Source organism: Lactuca virosa, chromosome 3 (assembly GCF_052849685.1).
Source record: "Lactuca virosa cultivar CGN04683 chromosome 3, Lactuca_virosa_CGN04683_v6, whole genome shotgun sequence".
NCBI lineage: Eukaryota > Viridiplantae > Streptophyta > Magnoliopsida > Asterales > Asteraceae > Lactuca > Lactuca virosa.
The window spans coordinates 32,024,818-32,038,604 of record NC_136428.1 but is presented as its reverse complement, the minus strand read 5'-3'; positions in this window follow the sequence as shown (position 1 = coordinate 32,038,604).

The following is a 13,787-nucleotide window of genomic DNA, read 5'->3' as shown; positions in this document are numbered from 1 at the left end:
AACACCCATGGAGATCCGACAATTTTTAGGTCTCGCCGGTTACTATCAGAGGTTCATTCAAAACTTCTCCAAAATCGCAAAACCACTCACCACCCTGACTTAAAAAGGAAAGACTTTCGTCTGGGGGGATAAGCAAGAAGCCGCATTTCAAACACTAAAACGAACTGTATGCAGTGCTCCGATCTTGTCCCTACTAGATGGAACCGAAGACTTTGTGGTTTACTGCGATGCATCAAACCAAGGTCTAGGGTGTGTGTTAATGCAACGAGGAAAAGTCATTGCCTACGCCTCAAGACAACTGAAGACGCATGAGGTAAACTACACGACGCACGAACTCGAATTAGGAGCAGTAGTTTTCGCCCTAAAAATCTGGAGGCATTACCTTTACGGCACCAAGTGCACCATCTTCACCGATCACAAAAGCCTCCAGCATATCCTCAATCAGAAAGAACTCAACATGAGATAAAGGCGATGGGTGGAATTACTAAACGATTACGAATGCGAGATTCGTTATCACCCCGGAAAGGCCAACGTGGTTGCAGACGCTTTAAGCAGAAATGAGTACTCGGGCCGCCGAGTTAAGGCATTAACCATGACCATCCACTCACACCTGTTCGCACAAATCAAGGAAGCTCGGGAAGAAGCCTTGAAGCCTGCGAATGTGACAGGTGAAGCATTGAGAGGAATGGACAAAAATCTTGAAGTCAGGGATGACGGAGTTCGTTGTCTCATGAACCGGATCTAGACAACAAAAGTTGGTGGATTCAGCGACGTTGTCATGAACGAAGCTCATAAAACTCGCTACTCCGTGCATCCCGGCTCAGACAAGATGTACTTAGACCTCAAGAAGTTATATTGGTGGCCGAACATGAAAGCCGAAATAGCTACCTCTGTGGGCAAGTGCCTGACTTGCGCCAAGGTTAAGGTAGAATATCAAAAGCCCTCGGGACTACTACAACAGCTAGAGATACCCGCGTGGAAGTGGGAGCGGATTACGATGGATTTCATTACCAAGTTACCTAAGACCACGGGTGGACTTGACACCATTTGGGTAATCGTCGACAGATTAACCAAATCCGCACACTTCCTGCCAATAAAAGACTCTAACAAAATGGAGAAGCTGACAAGGATCTACATTAAAGAAATAGTGCGCCTTCACGGAGTACCAATATCGATTATCTCTAATAGAGATAGTCGGTTCAAATCACGATTATGGCTGTCACTGCAGAAGTCTATGGGAACTAGGCTGGACATGAGTACAACCTACCACCCACAGACTGACGGGCAGAGTGAAAGAACCATTCAGACGTTAGAGGACATGCTAAGAGCTTGCGTGATAGACTTTGGAAAAGCTTGGGATACTCATCTGCCTCTTATTGAGTTCTCCTACAATAATAGCTATCACACTAGCATCAAAGTTGCTCCGTTCGAAGCCCTCTATGGTCGTAAGTGAAGGTCACCCCTGTGTTGGGCTGAGGTGGGAGATACGCAGCTAGAAAAAGGGCAAGTCCCTAACAGCGCACTCACTGGTCTGGAGATCATCAGGGAAACAACCGAAAAGATCGTCCAGATTCGAGAACGAATGAAGGCTTCGCAAGGCCGACATAAGAGTTACGCGGACAAGAGACGAAAACCTTTGGAGTTTCAAGTTGGGGATCGTGTACTTCTAAAGGTATCACCTTGGAAGGGACTCATACGTTTCGGAAAGCGTGGGAAACTAAATCCAAGGTACATCGAACCATTTGAAATCCTTGCCAGGATTGGCCCGGTGGCATACAAAACTTTAAGGAAACAACATTTATTTTCTTTATATAAATTACTTATGCACTCACCAGCTTTATGCTGATACTCTCTTTTCAAAACAACTTGTATTCTCAGGTAATCAGTGATTCAGGTAACTACAAGATTTCTGAAGTCAAGACGCTAAGGCATAGATTCTTTTGCCACATTTTATCATCATATGTAATTTATTTGGAAACATGTATTTTGGAAACAACGTAACCTTTTAAATTATCTCTAGGATGGTTGTGTTTAACTTTCTTCACTGTGGTTATGATACTGAGCATGACGTCATCCACCCCGAACGTTTCCGCCGTTCTGGTTTGGGGGTGTGACAATAAACAACAATCTAAAATAGTTTAAAAGAGTTTTTGAAAATGATTTTAACAACATTGAAAAGCATAAGATATCATTTGTTTGTTTGTTTTCACATGTAAATGTTAACACAAATAAATTGTGTTCTACTTGTATCCCCCCCGGGACAAAACCAAGTCCTAAATGGAAATTCACGCGATATATTGGCATGAAATTAGTGAATATAACCTCAAAGGTATTAAGGAAACAACCTAGGATGTAAGAATTACTTACAAAAGAAGTGTTAGAAGCGAAATCGAGTGACTGCTTGGAGTTCACGGTTGGGATTTGGTGTTTACGGCCGCAAACGTTTCACGACCACTAGAAGATTCAAGTGTTTTCGGCTATAAACTCAAGTGTGTGTTCTTGGTGAAACCAATGAGATTCAAGGGTGGTGTTTGATCGATGAAAAAGAAGAACACTTGATGTTCTTATCAAGATCCGAAGGTGAATCAAATGATCCTCGGATGATAGTTGAGAGAAAACTTTGGGTTTTCGGCTGAAGAGCTTGAGAGAAAATCTTGAGTTTTCGGTTAGAAAAGTAGAAGTGAGGATTATTTCAGTCAAACACACACATATATATATATATATATATATATATATATATATATATATATATATATATATATATATATATATATATATATATATATATATATATATATATATATATATATATATATATATATATATATATATATATATATATATATATAGGGCTAGTTTACGGATGAAAATCGTTTACGGTCAAAAGCGAGTTTACAGCCGAGAACGAGGTTCTCGGTTGCGAGACGTTTACGGTTGCGAAGGGGGTTTTCGGTTCCTGCGAGGCTGCTCAGATTTTGAGTGTTTAAATTTCAAATTTCCACAACCCTTTTAACTAAGTGTTTAACATGTAAAGGTTATTAATCTAACCTTAAGATTACATCAAAGCACAAGTTTGACTTTTATTGGATAAGTTTGACTTTAGTTGACCAAGTTTGACTTTTACAAGATTGAATTTACGGGTTGTCACATCTCATCCATCCTTAAATCTGAGATTGGAATTATTTCGGGAACTTTTTCCGTAAATTTCCTCAAATAACACACATGGAATGTGTTATGAATATCTTCTAGTTCTTCTGGTTGTTCTAGCTTGTAGGCTTGGTTTCCAATCCTCTAAAGAACTTTGAACGGTCCAATGAACCTTGGACTCAACTTCCCTCTTTTCCCAAATTTTATAAGTCCCTTCCACAGTGAGAGTTTAAGAAAAAACGAATCTCCAACTTCGAATGTCACCGGTCGTCTCTTCTTGTCAGCATAGCTCTTTTGACGATCTTGAGCTGCTAACATTCTTTCCCTGATCACCTTCAGCTTTTTAGCAGTCTGATGGACTATCTCGGGGCCCATAAACTGCTTTTCTCCCGCCTCAAGCCAACAAGACGGCGTTCTCCACTTCTGTCCGTAAAAAGCTTGATAAGGTGCCATCTTGATACTCGAGTGGAAACTATTATTGTAGGAAAATTCTACCAAGGGTAACTGCTCATCCCAGTTACCTTGGACATCCAGTGTACGTGCTCTCAGCATATCTTCTAGTGTTTGAATCGTTCATTCGCTCTGACCATCAGTCTGCGGATGGTAAGTCATACTTAAACACAACTTCGTACCCATTTCCTCTTGTAGACTCTTCCTAAACCTTGATGTAAAACGACTAAAGGAACACCATGAAGTCTTACTACTTCCTTCACATAAGCATTAGCAAGCTTATCCAGAGACCATCTTTCGTTGGCTGCTATGAAGTGTGCACTCTTAGCGAATTGATCAACGACCACCCAAATCATGTTGTGACCGTCCTTCGTTCTGGGCAGTTTAGTGACAAAATCCATGTTGATGTCTTCCCACTTACCCATGGGTACAAGTACAGGTTCTAAACTCCCATACGGTGTGACAACCCGTTATTTCCTTCTTGAAAAGTCAACCCGAGTCAGTCAAAGTCAAACTTGGGTCAACTAAAATCAACTTAAATCGTATTCTATTTTAAATGGATTAGATTAATGTTATATAAATGTGTACACGTCGTATCCAAGGTTATATGTTTAAGAGGTGAAAACTTGAAGTCCGAAATCCATTCTTTCTTTCCCTTTGGACACCAACCTCGCAACCGATAACAAGTAAACTTCAGACCATACACTTCGGGCCACAAAAGGTTCACGACCGTGAACTCCTCGGACCGTGAACCCTCGCAGCCGTAATCATGTTCTCGGCCACCATCGCCTTCAGACCGCAAACGAGGTTCACGCCCCTGAACCCTTCGGACCGTGAACCCTCGTATATATATTAGGGTGTTGCCATCGTTCTACTCATTTTCACATCTTCCAGCCATGAACCACCCCATTCTCTCTCAAGTATCATCAACCGTGAACCCTCCTTTCTCCTCAAAAGTGTAAGAAACAATTTCCTTTTCTTGTTGTTCATGCGAAACCCTTTGATTCCATCTTTGATTCATCACCTTTTCTTCAAGATCATCAGGTGTTCTTGGGCCATGAACCATCCCATGGCCATGAACACATCATCTTGGCCGTGAACACTTCAAGTGTTCTTCATGTTCTTGGGTCGTGAACCACTCATAGGGACGTGAACCCTTCACTCTTGCCCGTGAACTCCATTTCAACCTCCTAATTTGCTTCTAACACTGTTTTGGTGAGTTACTCTTGCATCCTAGGTTGTTTCCTAAACACCCTTGTAGTTATATTCATTAACTTTATACATATTTATGCAATAATATTCTAAATAGGATCTATTTGTGCTCGTGACTTCACTTGGCATATCAATCATCCTATATCATATATTCAATCAAATCTCCAACATAAGGTGGGTTCATACCCCTTTAATATACCTTTTAAATGGTTTTTAAATGCTTTTAAGGGGGGGGGGGGGAATATAAGTTGAACACAATCTAATTGTATGTTAATAATTGTATGTGATATGAATCACACAAGGATTTCCTTATGCTTTTAAGGATTACCAAAATACTTCCGAAATGACTTAAAGTCATGTTAACTCTTTTAAAAGTCACATAAACTCTTTTTAGAACAACGTTAAACTCTTTTAAATGTTTAAACTTATAATTGTCAAAATCATGTTTATATATGTATATGTATATATATATATATATATATATATATACATATATATATATATATATATATATATATATATATATATATATATATATGTATGTATATATATATATATATATATATATATATATATATATATATATATATATATATATATAAGACTTAAAGGGCTTAGGACTAATGAATTGCCTTATTTCATTTTCCTTGTCTGGATGTGGACTTAAGGTGGTGTTATTTGTCCGAAGGTCATTTCCTTCTTAATTAGGTATATTATACATATATGGATATAAAAGGTTACTTCAGTCGGTATCATTACCTTTGTATCATGCTGAGCAAAGGGGTACACTCATGAGAAGATCATGCTAATCAGATAGAACATATAAATTATAATAGGTATAATGTATGAAACAAACAAGAAATCTATTTTCTAGATAATTATACGAGGTCTAAACTACTTTGTCAAGAAAAGGGTATAATTCGATCTTTACTCAAACTAAAATGTGATAGTACGTCTTCAGGACATAGCAATATACTTGCTATGTTACATTCTTGTAACCAGAGTCTCTTGGAGGGAGAGCGGGCATTGTGTGTATAGATCTATAAGGGACAGACAATCCCACATCCCGACTACTAGCTATAGTCCGACAGACAAGCCATGGGGTGACAAATGTCACATATTTAGTTTTGACGCCAGAAGGTTCTCGTGTTCATTCTAGTCCAGCATGGTTACAACTTTATCACATTTTAACCTTAATTAACCAGTTAATATTAGGGTAGTTATTACACTGGTAATGTACTTTTTAAGAAATACTACTGTACCAATCGCTTTCCATAAGTAAAATGGAAAACATTCTTCTTATAATTTTATGGTGAATTAAAATTATGTCATACTAGGTTATAAGTACATTAATACTTAAACAACACCGTTTTATGGGATTAAAACAACTTAACGGAACAGTTTTATGCGATTAAAACTACTTATCAATTATAAAGCAGAAAATGTAGGATTTTCTGGAACATAATCAGTCACTTTCTTAAAACTGGTATAACATAAAGGATGTTTAGTAGTTAATTCTATAATTCCTTAGTTTATACATCAAAGTTATATATAATTAACAACCGATTGGCAGTGGAATGTGTGAAATCCTCCTTACTTCCTGTTCCTTGTTTGGTTGTGGGCTTAGGGCAGATTCACACATTTAACTGTCCGTTCGATATTAGGCTATATATAACTAGTATAAACTAAGTGATTATAGAAGGAAGTATTGTGGTTACCAATTTACTCAAGAAAATATATGATTTTCTTAAAGAAATCTTTTCATCAAATGTCAAGGAATTATTACAGTTAACTCCGTCAGCACCTAGTGAATACATCAGGGTTATATACAATGAGGATCTAACAAACAATGGAATGTGTGACTTCCGCCTCATTTCATTTTCCTTGTTTGGTTGTGGGCTTAGGGCAGATTCACACAATCGAGTGTCTGTTTGATCTGGATTGTATATAACTTGTATTCATTAAGTACTCATAGAATAAATTGTAAGAGTCATTATTACTTATCTCTCGTCACATCAGAAAATATAAGATTTTCTGGAGGAACAAGAGAACTTTTCCAAAGGAATAAGAGTAAACTTTTTGTAACAAAACTTCTTATGAACACACCAGCTTAAAAGCTGATCCTCTCTTTCAAAATAACTTGTATTCTCAGGGAATTCAGTAAATAGGTGCACACCCGGAGCTTTTGAGAAGACAGCCTACTGCCGCATTGCGTCTTTTGTCTTTTACTGTACCTACTTTTGATATCGAATATCTAATGTATAAACACTTATGTAAAAGCTTATACATTATTAATGTAATGGTTGTTGTACTTTGATTACTATAATGCATGTGTTGTGATACTTGGCATGACGTCCTCCACCTCCAAACGTTTCCGCCGTTCTAGTTTGGGGGTGTGACAGATTGGTATCAGAGCATTGTTTATAGTGAACTCAGTATATCAGTCATAAAATATATACAACTATAAATACATTGGGATAAAAACACTCCGACCAAGAGTTATACTTTAAAATATAACAATATTTAATAAAGTATAAGTACATGCAGAATATATATACTAGAACGAGCATCACAAGAAGAACAAAACAAAAGTATTTGGATGTTGGACATTACAGGTAAACCTGGACAGTTATGAAATCATATCTGAGATCAATATAGCCTGATCAACTATATTTATTTGAGATATGACCAACATGTGTTTGGGAGTGATTGTAGTGTTGCTACAAGTCTAAAACTTAGCTAGGTACCAGAAGAATTCTAGAATCAAACATAAAATTTAAAATACTATAGGAGTATTTTAGGATGCTATAACAACAAAAATTGAAAACTTATCAACTTCATATATCAAGAAGTTCCATATAATTAAAATACTATAAGAGTATTTTAGGCTCCATAAATAACTTTCGTGAAAATTTTAAAAGACTCTTTCTGGTAGGTCTATAATTACTAAGTGTATACATTAAAGTTATATATAGCTGAAATTCTATAGACTTAGAATAAGTGATTTTCACTCTATTTCCTTTTCCTTGTTTGGATATGGTTTTAGAGTAGGATCACTTATTCGAAGGTCTATTTGATCTGGATTATATATAACTGGTACACACTATGTGATTATAGAAAAACCGGAAAGGATCATCTTCGAAAAGATTTAAATTTTTATTAATTTCATAGATTCTTTAGACATCCCCATTCTTATATAAACCACTTAGATAGATGTAACTACCCCTGCATAACAACCAACAGAGGAATCAACAAAGATCCATAGGAGTTTCATTAGAATGATTCCGAGAAGGAAACAGTTGAGGAGTAAAAGAAACTATAGAAACCATCATATGCCTTTACCTTATTAAGGGCACGGATGAGAGGTTCGCTTGAACTTCCGGGATTCAAACTCTCCATTTATGAAGTAATGGGGATCAGTGACAAAATTGGAAGTAAGACAGCACAAGAATTCAATATACCTACAATCAGTTTAACATGAATGTTTCATAGGGATGTAGTTCGAAACATTGAGAACCGTTTAACAAAACGACAAATTTATATGTATATATAAATGATTAGAATACATCTAGAGGCAACCATTGTTGCTCACGAGCTCGTTTTCTCTTCGTGTAGCAGAATCATGCCTCCAAAGAAACGTAACCAACCCACCGGCAAAACACCAATCCTTCAGATAGATGCGGCTATGTTTCAAGCCGCAGTCACAGCAGCCGTAACAGCTGTTATGGCCCATATTAATGCTAACAACGCAAATATTAGCGAAAATGTTATCGGCAATCCCGATCGTGGTGATAACCAATTTCAGCAACGAGTGCCTACTTGTAAGGACACTCCGAACCTCAAACCAAATATCCTGAAACGAAAGTTCGAGAACAAGAAAGGGAGTTGTTCAACTCAAGAACCTAGCAGAGGGCAACGAACTGAGGCAGTCAATACCCCCATCAGCCCTGTTATTCCTGCACCGACCACGTCGTACTTAGGAAACCTTCCACACTGCAGCAAGCGCAACTACCATCATCATGGAGTTTGCCGAGAGCTACATTGCAATAGATGCAACATGAAGGGGCACACCGCCCGCATCTGTAGGACTCCGGTCGAGTTCATCACTTTAACTACCAATGTTGGAACCAGTCCAATATGTCATCTTTGTGGTGAAATAGGACATTTCAAGAGGGACTGTCCAACCGAGAGGAATGACGGGGGAGCAAGAAGATTTTTACCCCATATCACAGGGAAGTATCAAACAACCCTGCTATAATTTTGGTACGCATCCAAACCCCAATAATTAATTATAATTATAATTACTCTCTCGCTCGAATCAAATCACAGCACTCATATAAAACTTGAAACCCTAACAGGTAAGCTATGATGGCTTAGTATATACATTAGGGTCATTTATAATTAAGATTTGTAGACTTCGAGTGATTGATCCCGCCTCATTTCCTGTTCCTTGTATGGTTGTGGATTTAGGGCAGGGTTGCTCAGTCAACGGTCTTACAAATCTTAATTATACATGACTTGTGTACACCAAGCGGTTATAGAGAGTCCTATCAGGGATCATTTCATGAAAGTTCATTATTTCAAATTATCAGAAACCTCGTATTGTTAGTACCCACCAATTTCGAATCAAAAAAGGGGTTCGTAGCAATAATAACAGAATAAAACCGGAAGAGCTGAAAAGTTATGTACATAGGATAGTTCATCATCCTAGTAATCATTCCGTCCAGATCAACTTAATATCTATTTCGTCGAGAAGTTCCGACATCATCATCCGACATGGTTTGGCTTGGTCCTTACCATGCAAAATTCTTATGCTGTGTAAAAGAACTTTTTCCTTAATCAATTGTAACATGAAAATTCTTCCAATCCATAACGCGAACCCTAATATCATCTCTCGCTTCAGAACTTCAGAAGTACCCATGCGAGGGGTACCATGCCCTTCTAGTCTACTTAGTAGATAGGAAACGCGAAGCGGAAGACACTCAAGGAGTCTTAGAAGTCAGTAACCATCGAAGCATCCCCAATAGATCTCATAGGGAGATCGCTAGTACCGTAATGTCAAGTTCAAGAATAGAGACTAAGAACTCATGAGGTTAATATATCGCTGCTAAATGTATACGCAAGAGTGGTATATAATTTAGACTTAACAAGATTTAGGATGTGTGATTCCGCCCTATCACATGTTCCTTGTTTGGTTGTGGACCTGGGGCACAGCCACCCATCCGAACGTTTTGTCAAATCTAAATTATATACGAATTGTATACACGAGGTGTTGGTGGATGAACCAAGTATGAGTCTTATCATGAACTTCAGAGCAAAAGTCTGTAAGCTTACTACAACAACCGGTGATACCTGAGTGGAAGTGGTAACAGATTGCAATGGGCTTCATAATCAAGTCACCCAAGGCAACAGGTGGACTTGATACCATTTTGGGTAATCGTCGACAAATTAACCAAGTCCGCACGCTTCCTGCAAATTGAAAGAAACAGGCAAAATAGAGAAATTAAATAGAACATGTGTTCGAGAAATTACTTAGACTGCACAGGGTTCCAATATCTGTTATCTCCGTTTGAGATAGTAGAATCATCTCCCAGTCCAGGCAGTCACTTCAGAAATCTCTGGGAACTAGGCTAGTCATGAGCATAGCCTACCATCCTTAAACCGATAGACAGAATAAGAGAACGATTCAAGCATTAGAAGTCATGCTGAGAGCATATGTGATCGACTTTGGTAAAGCATGGGATGCCCATTTATCAACGATTCGAGTCTTTTACCATGCTAGCATTGAAAGTTGATCCATTCAAAACCTTGTATGGTCGCAAGTGCAGATCCTCTCTGCACTGGACTAAAGTAGGCGACACACAACTAGCTAGAGACTCAATTTCCAGACAACACCTTCGCTGGTATGGATATCTTTCGAGAGACTACCAAGAAGAGAGTACAAATCCAGGAGCGACGTGAAGCTCCCAGAGTCAGACAGAAAAGCTTCGTCTTCGATAAGAGAAAACCCTTGGAATTCCAGGTTGGTGACCTCGTCATGTGAAGGTCTCAACCCGGAAGGGCATGATATGCTTCGGAAAGCGTAAAATACTAAATCCAAGGTACATAAAACCATTGGAGATTCTTACTGGAGTTGATCCAGTAGCTTATAGACCCCGACTACCTCAAGAATCCAGTAACATACACCCTACCTTCCATGTCCTTATCTTTCAACCTGTTTGTCCGACGAGACTCTTGTTATCCCACTCTATTAGATCGAGGTAAATAAGAAACTCAACTTTGTGGAAGGATCCGTAGAAATCCTAGACAGCGAAGTCGTTAGGACTAATCAGATCCTTACCCCCATTAGTGAAGGTCCGCTGAGATGCATAGCGAGGACCTGATTTCACTTAAGAACAGGAAGATCAAACGGAACATGAGTATCCATACCTTTCACTTTCGTCCATGTATATTCTTTAGACTTAATTTCGGGAAGAAATTCCCTTTAACGGGGGGATGATGTGACAACCCGTTATTTCCTTCTTGAAAAGTCAACCCGAGTCAGTCAAAGTCAAACTTGGGTCAACTAAAATCAACTTAAATCTTATGCTATTTTAAATGAATTAGATTAATGTTATATAAATGTGTACACCTCGTATTTAAGGTGTTATATGTTTAAGAGATGAAAATTGAACTCCGAAATCCATTCTTTCTTTCCCTTCAGACACCAACCTCGTAACCGAGAACAAGTAAACTTTGGACCATACACTTAGGGCCGCAAAGGGTTCACGGCCGTGAACTCCTCGGACCGTGAACCCTCACAGCCGTAATCATGTTCTCGGGCGCCACCGCCTTCGGACCGTAAACGAGGTTCACGGCCGTGAAGCCTTCGGACCGTGAACCCTCGTATATATATTAGGGTGTTTCCATTTTTCTCCTCATTTTCACATCTTCCAGCCGTCAACCACCCCATTCTATCTTAATTATCATCAACCATGAACCCTCCTTTCTCCTCAAAAGTGTAAGAAACATTTCCATTTTCTTGTTGTTCATGCGAAACCCTTTGATTCCATCTTTGATTCATCACCTTTTCTTCAAGATCATCAGGTGATCTTGGGCCGTGAACCATCCCAGGGCCGTGAACACGTCATCTTGGCCGTGAACACAAGTGTTCTTCATGTTCTTGGGCCGTGAACCACTCATAGGGCCGTGAACCCTTCACTCTTGTCCGTGAACTCCATTTCAGCCTCCTAATTTGCTTCTAACACTCTTTTGGTGAGTTACTCTTGCATCGTAGGTTTTTCCTAAACACCTTTGTAGTTATATTCATTAACTTTACACATATTTGTGTAATAATATGCTAAATAGGATCTATTGTATGTAATAATATGCTAAATAGGATCTATTTGTGCTCGGGAGTTCACTTGGCATATCAATCATCCTATATCATATCTTCAATCAAATCTCCAACATAAGGTGAGTTCATACCCCTTTAATATACCTTTTAAATGGTTTTTAAATGCTTTTAAGGGGGGGGGGGGATATAAGTTGAACACAATCTAATTGTTTTAATAATTGTATGTGATATCAATCACACAAAGGGTTTCCTTATGCTTTTAAGGATTACCAAATACTTCCGAAATGACTTATAGTCATGTTAACTCTTTTAAAATTCACATAACATCTTTTTAGAACACCGTTAAACTCTTTTAAATGTTTAAACTTATAATTGTCAAAATCATGTTTATATATGTATAGACATATAAATAAGACTTAAAGGGCTTAGGACTATGAATTGCCTAATTTCCTTTCCTTTGTAGGGATGTAAACTTAAGGTGGTGTTATTTTTCCGAAGGTCGTTTCCTTCTTAATTATGTATATTATACATATATGGATATAAAAGGTTACTTCAGTCGGTATCATTACCTTTGTATCATGCTGAGCAAAGGGGTACACTCATGAGAAGATCATGTTAATCAGATAGAACATATAAATTATAATACGTATAATTTATGAAACAAACGAGAAATCTATTTTCTAGATAAGTATACAAGGTCTAAACTAGTTTGTCAAGAAAAGGGTATAATTCGATCTCTACTCAAAATAAAATGTGATAGTACGTGTTCAAGACATAGCAATATACTTTCTATGTTACATTCTTGTAACCAGAGTCTCTTGGAGGGAGAGCGGGCATTATGTGTATAGATCTATACGGGATTGACAATCCCACATCCCGACTGCTTATCAGTTATCAAACAGAAAATGTTGGATTTTCTGGAACATAGTCAGTCACTTTCTTAAAACTTGTATAACATAAAGGACTTTTAGTAGTTAATTCTATAATTCATTAGTTTATACATCAGAGTTATATATAATTAGCATCCGATTGTCAGTGGAATGTGTGACTTCCGCCTTACTTCCTGTTCCTTGTTTGGTTGTGGGCTTAGGGCAGATTCACACATTTAACTGTCCGTTCGATATTAGGCTATATATAACTAGTATCAACTAAGTGATTATAGAAGGAACTATTGTGGTTACAAATTTACTCAAGAAAATATATGATTTTATTAAAGAAATATTTTCATCAAATGTCAAGGAATTATTACAGTTAACTCCGTAAGCACCTAATGAGTACATCAGGGTTATATACAATGAGGATCTAACAAACAATAGAATGTGTGACTTCCGCCTCATTTCCTGTTCCTTGTTTGGTTGTGGGCTTAGGGAAGATTCACACAATCGATTGTCTGTTTAATCTGGATTGTATATAACTTGTATTCATTAAGTACTCATAAAAGAAATTGTAAGAGTCATTATTACTTATCTCTCGTCACATCAGAAAATATAAGATTTTCTGGAGGAACAGGAGAACTTTTCCAAAGGAATAAGAGTAAAGTTTTTGTAACATAACTTCATATGAACTCACCAGCTTAAATGCTGATCCTCTCTTTGAAAAATAATTTGTATTCTCAGGGAATTCAGTAAATAGGTACACACCC